The sequence below is a fragment of the Rattus rattus genome, chromosome X (genome assembly GCF_011064425.1).
Source record: "Rattus rattus isolate New Zealand chromosome X, Rrattus_CSIRO_v1, whole genome shotgun sequence".
NCBI classification, from domain to species: Eukaryota; Metazoa; Chordata; class Mammalia; order Rodentia; family Muridae; genus Rattus; species Rattus rattus.
In genome coordinates, this window is record NC_046172.1 from 29,071,458 (window position 1) to 29,080,110 (window position 8,653).

Consider the following 8,653-nt stretch of genomic DNA (forward strand, 5'->3'; position numbering starts at 1 on the left):
ACAGAGGAGGTGAACAACCTCCTTTTCTTTCATTGCTAGTCGCTTTAGCAGGAAAGGTGGATTCTACTTCCTCTACGTATCATTCCTTTGTGCAGCACGGGAGGAGGATTCCACTTAGACCAAGGCCAGCCATGACTTCCTCCCGAGCAGTCACAGTTTGGATGAGACATGGATTGAAGAGCAGCTCATAACAAAGCCATGTGTTCACTCAGATTTCTTCTTACAGAGTGAAGTATGAATATAGTCCTAGAGAATAAGAACAGAATATCCTTAATGAAAACCTCCCACATGCCAGGACTATTCCTTTCATTTGTTTTTCAAAGCAACTCTGAGAAGCACTTAGCAGTATTCCTGTTGGACACCTAAGTGAATTCACGCTCAAAGAGTGAATATAATTTAGCCAAGACCACAGTTGTGACGTATGCTGAATCCGGGGCCCAAGGACAAAGGGGTGGGGCTATGACATACATATCTTTCTACTGGAGAGGGCCACTATTACTTCTATGAGCTCTCAAACTGGAAGTAGGCATAAACAGGTGAGAAAGAGGCCTGTTTTACTTTTGGTCTCTTTCCCCTTGCTCTTCCTTGACACAAGCCTCATTAGGGGCCTCTAAAGAGGCAGGATAAGCTACCCAGGAGTTTCAGCAAGAAGCTTCATCTCACTTTTGTCAAACTGACCTTAATCATTTACTCAACTACTAGGTAAGGGGACTCTCATCCTTATCCACTGCCATGTAGCCTGTAGTGCTTCTCCAGGGTTGAGGAAGGAGTTTACTAGGGCTGTGGAAGAAAACAATCTCCCAGTGTGAGAGCAGGTAATGGGGCCAGAGATCATTGTAGAGCACGTCACTGTCTATTGAGACAGGGTCTTACTATATATTCCCTTATATATCCCCTGGCTTGCCTGGGTCTCCCTGTAAAGATGAGCTATGCCTACCTCTGCTTCTAGAAGGCAATTGTTAAAGGTGTGTGACACCATGCTCAGCTGAGGACAGCACTCTCATAGGGTGACAGTTTGCAATGCTCAGAGAAGCCACCATGGAGGGAAATGTTCTCATAGAGCAGTGGTTCTCAACCTGTAGGGCAAGGTCTCTCTTCAGGGATGGGAGATTGATTGATGCTTTCACAGGAGTCCCATATCAGATATTCTACATATTATATATTTACATTATGATTCGTGACAGTAGCAAAATTCCAGTTATGAAGTAGCAACAAAATACTTTTATGAAAAGGTGTCCCCACAACATGAGGAACTGTATTAAGGAGTCACAGCATTAGGAAGGTTGAGAACTACTATTACAGAGAATGGACAATGGCTAGAGACACCATTGTGCCAGTTGTTAAAGCACTGATGCCTTCCAGGTAACCAGGCACTAAACAGATAGGGCTATGGATATGCTGGGAAGCTTGACTGTGGTAAAACATTAACAAAATCTATCCAATGTCTCTGTAACCCTTACCAAATAGCCTAGTGTTCTGTTGGTTTTATTGTAGTAAAGAAAAGAATGCAGGTCTTGATGGAGACATTCCACTGTTTCCTCTCTTGAGTTAGTCCTGATTGGAGGTCAATCATCTGGCCCAGGGACTACCCCTAGGAAAGCAGGTTCACTTTATTGTATGCTAAAGAGATAGGAGGAATATTTATCCTTTATCACTTCAATGATAGAAAATATTTTTCCTTCCCAGAATTCTCGCAGTCACTGTAAGCTGTCACGAGGTTCTGGTAGGTGTAGCTGCTTTTCTGAGTCAGGCAAACTTTTTCTTTTCCATCACTTCTGTCTTTTGTTTTGGATGGTGATGAAAACTTACATATACTTTCTATGATAATTTGTAAATATTCACTCTTTATCTTCAGCTTTCCTTCCTACTGTGTGGCTACTTATCTGCCATGTGGTTGATCTACATTCTTAACTCAAAGAGCACAATCCTCTTTCTTGTTCTTAAGTTCCTACCTGCCAATCTGCAATATACTTATCTCTAAAACTCACCTTCTCTGGTCTGTGAATCAAACTTGAGAGACAAGAATTCTAAATGCAGTGACTTTGGTGGCTATCACGTTTATGGAACCCTAGCTCTTCATCAAAGACATGCATTCTCAAAGATAGCCTAATATTCCCATAGCACTTTGTTACCTCGCAGAGGGCACATCTTAACTGAGCCTGCTTTCTTGTAGTACAGGACTTTGTCTTCAGGTGAAAACTTTGAGGTTAAGAGAGTTGCTTTGTTTGTAGGCCTAAAACTGCTGCAGAAACTTTTTGGGTAGCTAGCATTATTAAGGATCTTTTGCCTGATAAAGAACATTGATCTTCAAGTCTTTCTTGGCCCTTTCTTCTCTTTCTTCACCCAAAACATAACCCTGAACTAGACAGACAGTCCAGTAAGCTTTATATTATATTTAAAAGGATCAGGAACAGGGCTAGCATGATGCCACTTACTGCCAAGCCTGACGACCTGAATTCTCTCCAGGACTCCCACAGCAGAAGGAAAGAACCTACTCCCACAAATTGTTCTTACTTCCACAGGCACATGTACACTAAATAAATAAATATATGTAATTGAAAACAGTTGCCTAACAGAGACAGATTTCTCAAGGAGAGTTTTTCTGCCCAGATGATCAACAAGGTCATTTAAATGGACTCTTAGGGGAGGGGATATTAGGTATGTTTCTGTCCTTTACCACAGAGCATCCTTCTAGACTGTAACTGTATAATCTTCCTGGTAGGTCAGAAGGGCATGTCATCACCCAGCGCAAGAGATACAGACTCAGATCCCATTCTTTTAACCAAAAATCATGGAACAAACCAGGTTAAAAAGAATTAAAGAAAGAAAAATAAGTAAATAAATGAAATCTACTAAAACCAGCCATGCTTGGGGATGAGGGTTTAAGTCAGTTGGGCAGAAATGGCTGAGCTGACAGAAGAGTTTTGAAACTGCCATTCTACTTTAATGTAGCATCCTTCATTTTCCCTCAAATTTTCTGTCCTCACATTGGGCATAATTGTACCTTCACACACACACACACACACACACACACACACACACACACACACGCACGCACACACACACACACACAGAGGGGAGAGAGAGAGAGAGAGAGAGAGAGAGAGAGAGAGAGAGAGAGAGAGAGAGAGAGATGGCATTGATATGGTCTGTTTTGTACATTAGCAAAGTGACTCTCCTCAGTTGGACAACTGTTTGTGGCCTTCTTGGGAGATTGTAATAGTTGTAGTCTGATAATACATGGCTCCAGGGTATTCTGGAGGCTCCTTGGGACAGTGGTGTGAGTATGGCTCTCCTCTTTTCCATGTAGCCTCAGTTTTCCCTCTCTCCATGGGTATTTTTTTATGCTGTCTCTAAAGAAGGTAATAGTACTCTTTCCTTGAGCCTTAAATGTGAGCAACCCAAGAGTAAACAAGCCGCATCATCTAGTATTCTTAAAAGCTTTGACAGTGGCAGGACAGCCTCACATCTGCTGCATTCCATTGGGTAAAGAAGTCACATCACACCAAACAAACTTTGGGAAGAAGAAATGTTTTCCATTTCTGGATGGGAAGGGCAAAGACTTAATAGCCATCTTTACTCCATTTTGAGACTTGTTTTTGAAAAGCTACATTGCTGACATTGCTCTTCAAGAAAAGCAAACATTGCAGGAATTCAATAAGCATTTGGTGAACGGATTGAATGAATGCAGACAGGCCAATATGGCCAAGAGATGACCATTTTTAGAAGTGCTAAGACATTTTACAAAGAGAATATGTTTGTAGCAGGCAAAAGATTTGAGCATTGTCTAGCTCCACTATTGTGAGGTTAAAAAAGGATCGAATCTGTGCAGCTCATTAAAAGCTTAATGTCAGGCTGCTGTAGAGTTATTAAGTCACATTATTAATCCCAGAGTGTATACATAGGCTACAATGCTGTGCCAAAGAAGCCTCTGTGCTAAGCCACTTCTCTGTCATTTAGTATGAAATCTTATTACAAAGGAAGACTATATTTTCTGTTGGAAAATTATTTTGAATGCCTGTATTCATGGTGTGTGTGTGTGTGTGTGTGTGTGTGTGTGTGTGTGTGTGTGTGTGTGTGTGTTGTGTGTGTGTGTGTGTGGTATATATGCCATGGTGTACATGTGGAAGTCAGAGTACAGTCAGAGAGAATCCATTTTCTTCTACTGTGTGGGTCCCAGTGATCAGATCAAACTTAGGTCATTAAGCTTGGTGACAAGTACCTTTACTTGTTGAGCCATATTGCCACCTCTAACTCTTCATATTTTTATGAGTTATAACAAAACAGGTAAAGTCCTCTGGACATGAATGAAGATGATGTAATCATATATTAATCCACTTCAGATAAAAGCTTTAAATTAATATTTTCAGTTCATTTTTCACGTAGAGTTCTTCACTCATATGTTATCTTATTTTCTTTGCTTAATGCTTCCTAACATTTGTTCTTATTTCTTATGATAGGACTTCTGAAATTTACAAACTTGCTAAGTTATGATACAATTTAGGAATTGAGGATTTACCTTATTGGTAAGAGGCCTTGCTTAGCAAACACAAGGCCCAGGGTTCAGTGTTCAACACTAGAAAAAAAGGCACTTATTATTCCAATACTCTGGGCACTGGGCAAGACTGCCTCAAATGCAAGCTCAAGCTTAGCCTGGGCTAGCATAACAAGAACTAGACCAAAAGTTCAGTTTTATGTAAGCCCAACACTCAGGAGTCTGTGGTAGAAAGGTCATTATGATTTTCAGGTCAACCAGGGCTATAAAACAAGATCCTGTCTCAATAGCATAATACCACATAGCTTGAGGTTAAACACTATCACTTATACAAAAGTCGTATCCCAATCATGGAGGAAAATGCTGGGAAAAGTTTTTCAAAGTAAGAGATTGGTCAACCTGTTCAAGTAGCCATGGAATTGCCAATAGTCTGCTGTACTGTGGAATTGGTCAACATTCGCTTTGAGTTGAATGTGTTTAATAGTATAGCAGGAGTGAAATGTCAAAGTAAATATTCTCCTATTTGATCTAAGGGAAGTTCTCCAAAGGACCAAGGAATGAAACATGAAGCCTTCAAAATGCCTTGACAAGGTGTTCCTATGGTTTTTTTAAAATTGGATATTTCGTGTATTTATATTTCCAATGTTATCCCCTTTCCCCCCTCTCCCATACCCTCCTCCTTTCCCCTTCTTCTATGAAAATATTCCCACTCCCACCCACCCACTCCTACCTCAACACCCTGGCATTCCCCTTCACTACAGCTGTTTGTTTGTTTTTTAAGTGAATCAAGGTTTCATGTTATCAAGACTGAACTCTAACATATGACCTTAAACTATTGTTTCTCCTTGCCTCCCCTTCTAAAGTACTAAAGTACAATCCTATGTCCAGGTTTGTGCGTTGCTGAGGATGGAACTCAGGAATTCACAAGCACTCTACTAACTGAGCAACGTGTCCAGCCACATATCCCTGAGTGTTTGTACTTTCATATACTCCTCCTTCCATTCAAAGTCCTGTCCTGACTTTTCCCTACCCACCAGAGACACTTTCACTGGGTAGTTCTTCATGGTGGATACATCAAGTTGCTTGTTTTTTGTTTAGAATTTGTGTGCTGAAAGCACAGGCATTGCTGTCTCACTTGTAGCCCTGTAGTACCATGCTCCTCCTAATAGATGCTCAATAAATACCAGTGAATCACTCATGAGACGAAGTCCCCTAAGAGTCAGTCTATACCCAGGTACACAGTTGAACAAAAGAGAGAGGACAACACTGCTGATACTTTAGAAATCCACCTGAAACCTAATAACCCTTAATTCTAGACATAGAGACAACTATACTCATTGGGACAATGGCTGCCAGTGTTAGACTGGCTTCATTTTTATCATAAGAGATAATAGATCTTTCCTCTTTCAAAGGCTGCTAATCATCAGCGTTTATCTTTTCATATTACCTGTGCACATTCAGGTACTTCTCCTCCTCCTTTGTCTCCTCCCCCTTAATATTCCTTTTAATATACTTGGAGATATCTCAGCAGTCTTACATGATTAGTTGGAGATAGTCTTTATCTGGATCATATAAAGTTTTCCATACATATGGAGTCACAATAAACAAGGGGCAAAATCAGCAGAAGATTAAACCTTTTCTCCCAAATGCTACAGAATAATTTTCAATTTTCCTCATGGCAAAATTTATGTCCAGTAATTTTAAAAGATCAGAAACAGCACTGAGTTTCAGAGCCTTACATGTCAGTTCTATTTCAGGATCCAAGTGTACCTATACCCGAGGAGGAGTGAACAATTATATGCATTTACATACTTTAAACGCTCCAAAATATTTGGTGGTATTATTTTTTTATTAACTTGAGTATTTCTTATATACATTTTAGTGTTATTCCCTTTTCGGTTTCCGGGCAAACATCCCCCCTCCCTTCTTTATGGGTGTTCCCATCTCCATCCCCCCCCTTGCCACCCTCCCCCAACAATCTAGTTCACTGGGGTTCAGTCTTAGCAGGACCCAGGGCTTCCCCTTCCACTGGTGCTCTTACTAGGATATTCATTGCTACCTATGAGGTCAGAGTCCAGGGTCAGTCCATGTATAGTCTTTAGGTAGTGGCTTAGTCCTGGAAGCTCTGGTTGCTTGGCATTGTTGTACATATGGGGTCTCGAGCCCCTTCAAGCTCTTCCAGTTCTTTCTCTGATTCCTTCAACAGGGGTCCTATTCTCAATTCAGTGGTTTGCTGCTGGCATACGCCTCTGTGTTTGCTGTATTCTGGCTGTGTCTCTCAGGAGAGATCTACATCCGGCTCCTGTCGGCCTGCACTTTTTTGCTTCATCCATCTTGTCTAATTGGATGGCTGTATATGCATGGGCCACATGTGGGGCAGGCTCTGAATGGGTGTTCCTTCTGCCTCTGTTTTAATCTTTGCCTCTCTATTCCCTGCCAAGGGTATTCTTGTTCCCCTTTTAAAGAAGGAGTGAAGCATTCACATTTTGATCATCCGTCTTGAGTTTCATTTGTTCTAGGCATCTAGGGTAATTCAAGCATTTGGGCTAATAGCCACTTATCAATGAGTGCATACCATGTATGTTTTCTGTGATTAGGTTAGCTCACTCAGGATGATATTTTCCAGTTCCAACCATTTTGCCTCACTGAATTTCATAAAGTCGTTTTGATAGCTGAGTAATATTCCATTGTGTAGATGTACCATATTTTCTGTATCCATTCCTCTGTTGAAGGGCATCTGGGTTCCTTCCAGCTTCTGGCTATTATAAATAAGGCTGCAATGAACATAGTGGAGCACGTGTCTTTTTTATATGTTGGGGCATCTTTTGGGTATATGCCCAAGAGAGGTATAGCTGGATCCTCAGGCAGTTCAATGTCCAATTTTCTGAGGAACCTCCAGACTGATTTCCAGAATGATTGTACCAGTCTGCAATCCCACCAACAATGGAGGAGTGTTCCTCTTTCTCCACATCCTCGCCAGCATCTGCTGTCACCTGAGTTTTTGATCTTAACCATTCTCACTGGTGTGAGGTGAAATCTCAGGGTTGTTTTGATTTGCATTTCCCTTATGATAAAGATGTTGAACATTTCTTTAGGTGTTTCTCAGCCATTCGGCATTCCTCAGCTGTGAATTCTTTGTTTAGCTCTGAACCCCATTTTTTAATAGGGTTATGTGTCTCCCTGCGGTCTAACTTCTTGAGTTCTTTGTATATTTTGGATATAAGGCCTCTATCTGTTGTAGGATTGGTAAAGATCTTTTCCCAATCTGATAGTTGCCATTTTGTCCTAACCACAGTGTCCTTTGCCTTACAGAAGCTTTGCAGTTTTATGAGATCCCATTTGTCGATTCTTGATCTTAGAGCATAAGCCATTGGTGTTTTGTTCAGGAAATTTTTTCCAGTGCCCATGTGTTCCAGATGTTTCCCTAGTTTTTCTTCTATTAGTTTGAGTGTATCTGGTTTGATGTGGAGGTCCTTGAACCACTTGGACTTAAGCTTTGTACAGGGTGATAAGCATGGATCGATCTGCATTCTTCTACATGTTGACCTCCAGGTGAACCAGCACCAAAAAGATAGAAAATGTTATCTTTTTTCCATTTGATGGTTTTGGCTCCTTTGTCAAAAATCAAGTGCCCATAGGTGTGTGGGTCCATTTCTGGGTCTTCAATTCTGTTCCATTGGTCTATCTGTCTGTCTCTGTACCAATACCATGCAGTTTTTATCACTATTGCTCTGTAATACTGCTTGAGTTCAGGGATAGTGATTTCCCCCTGAAGTCCTTTTTATTGTTGAGGATAGTTTTAGCTATCCTGGGTTTTTTTTGTTATTCCAGATGAATTTGCAGATTGTTCTGTCTAATTCTTTGAAGAATTTTATTGGTATTTTGATGGGGATTGCATTGAATCTGTAGATCGCTTTTGGTAAAATGGCCATTTTTACTATATTAATCCTGCCAATCCATGAGCATCTGGGACATCTTTCCATCTTCTGAGGTCTTCTTCACTTTCTTTCCTCAGAGTCTTGAAGTTCTTATTGTACAAATCTTTTACTTGCTTGGTTAAAGTCACACCGAGGTACTTTATATTATTTGGGTCTATTATGAAGGGTGTCGTTTCCCTAATTTCTTTCTCGGCTTGTTTCTCTTTTGTGTAGAGGAAGG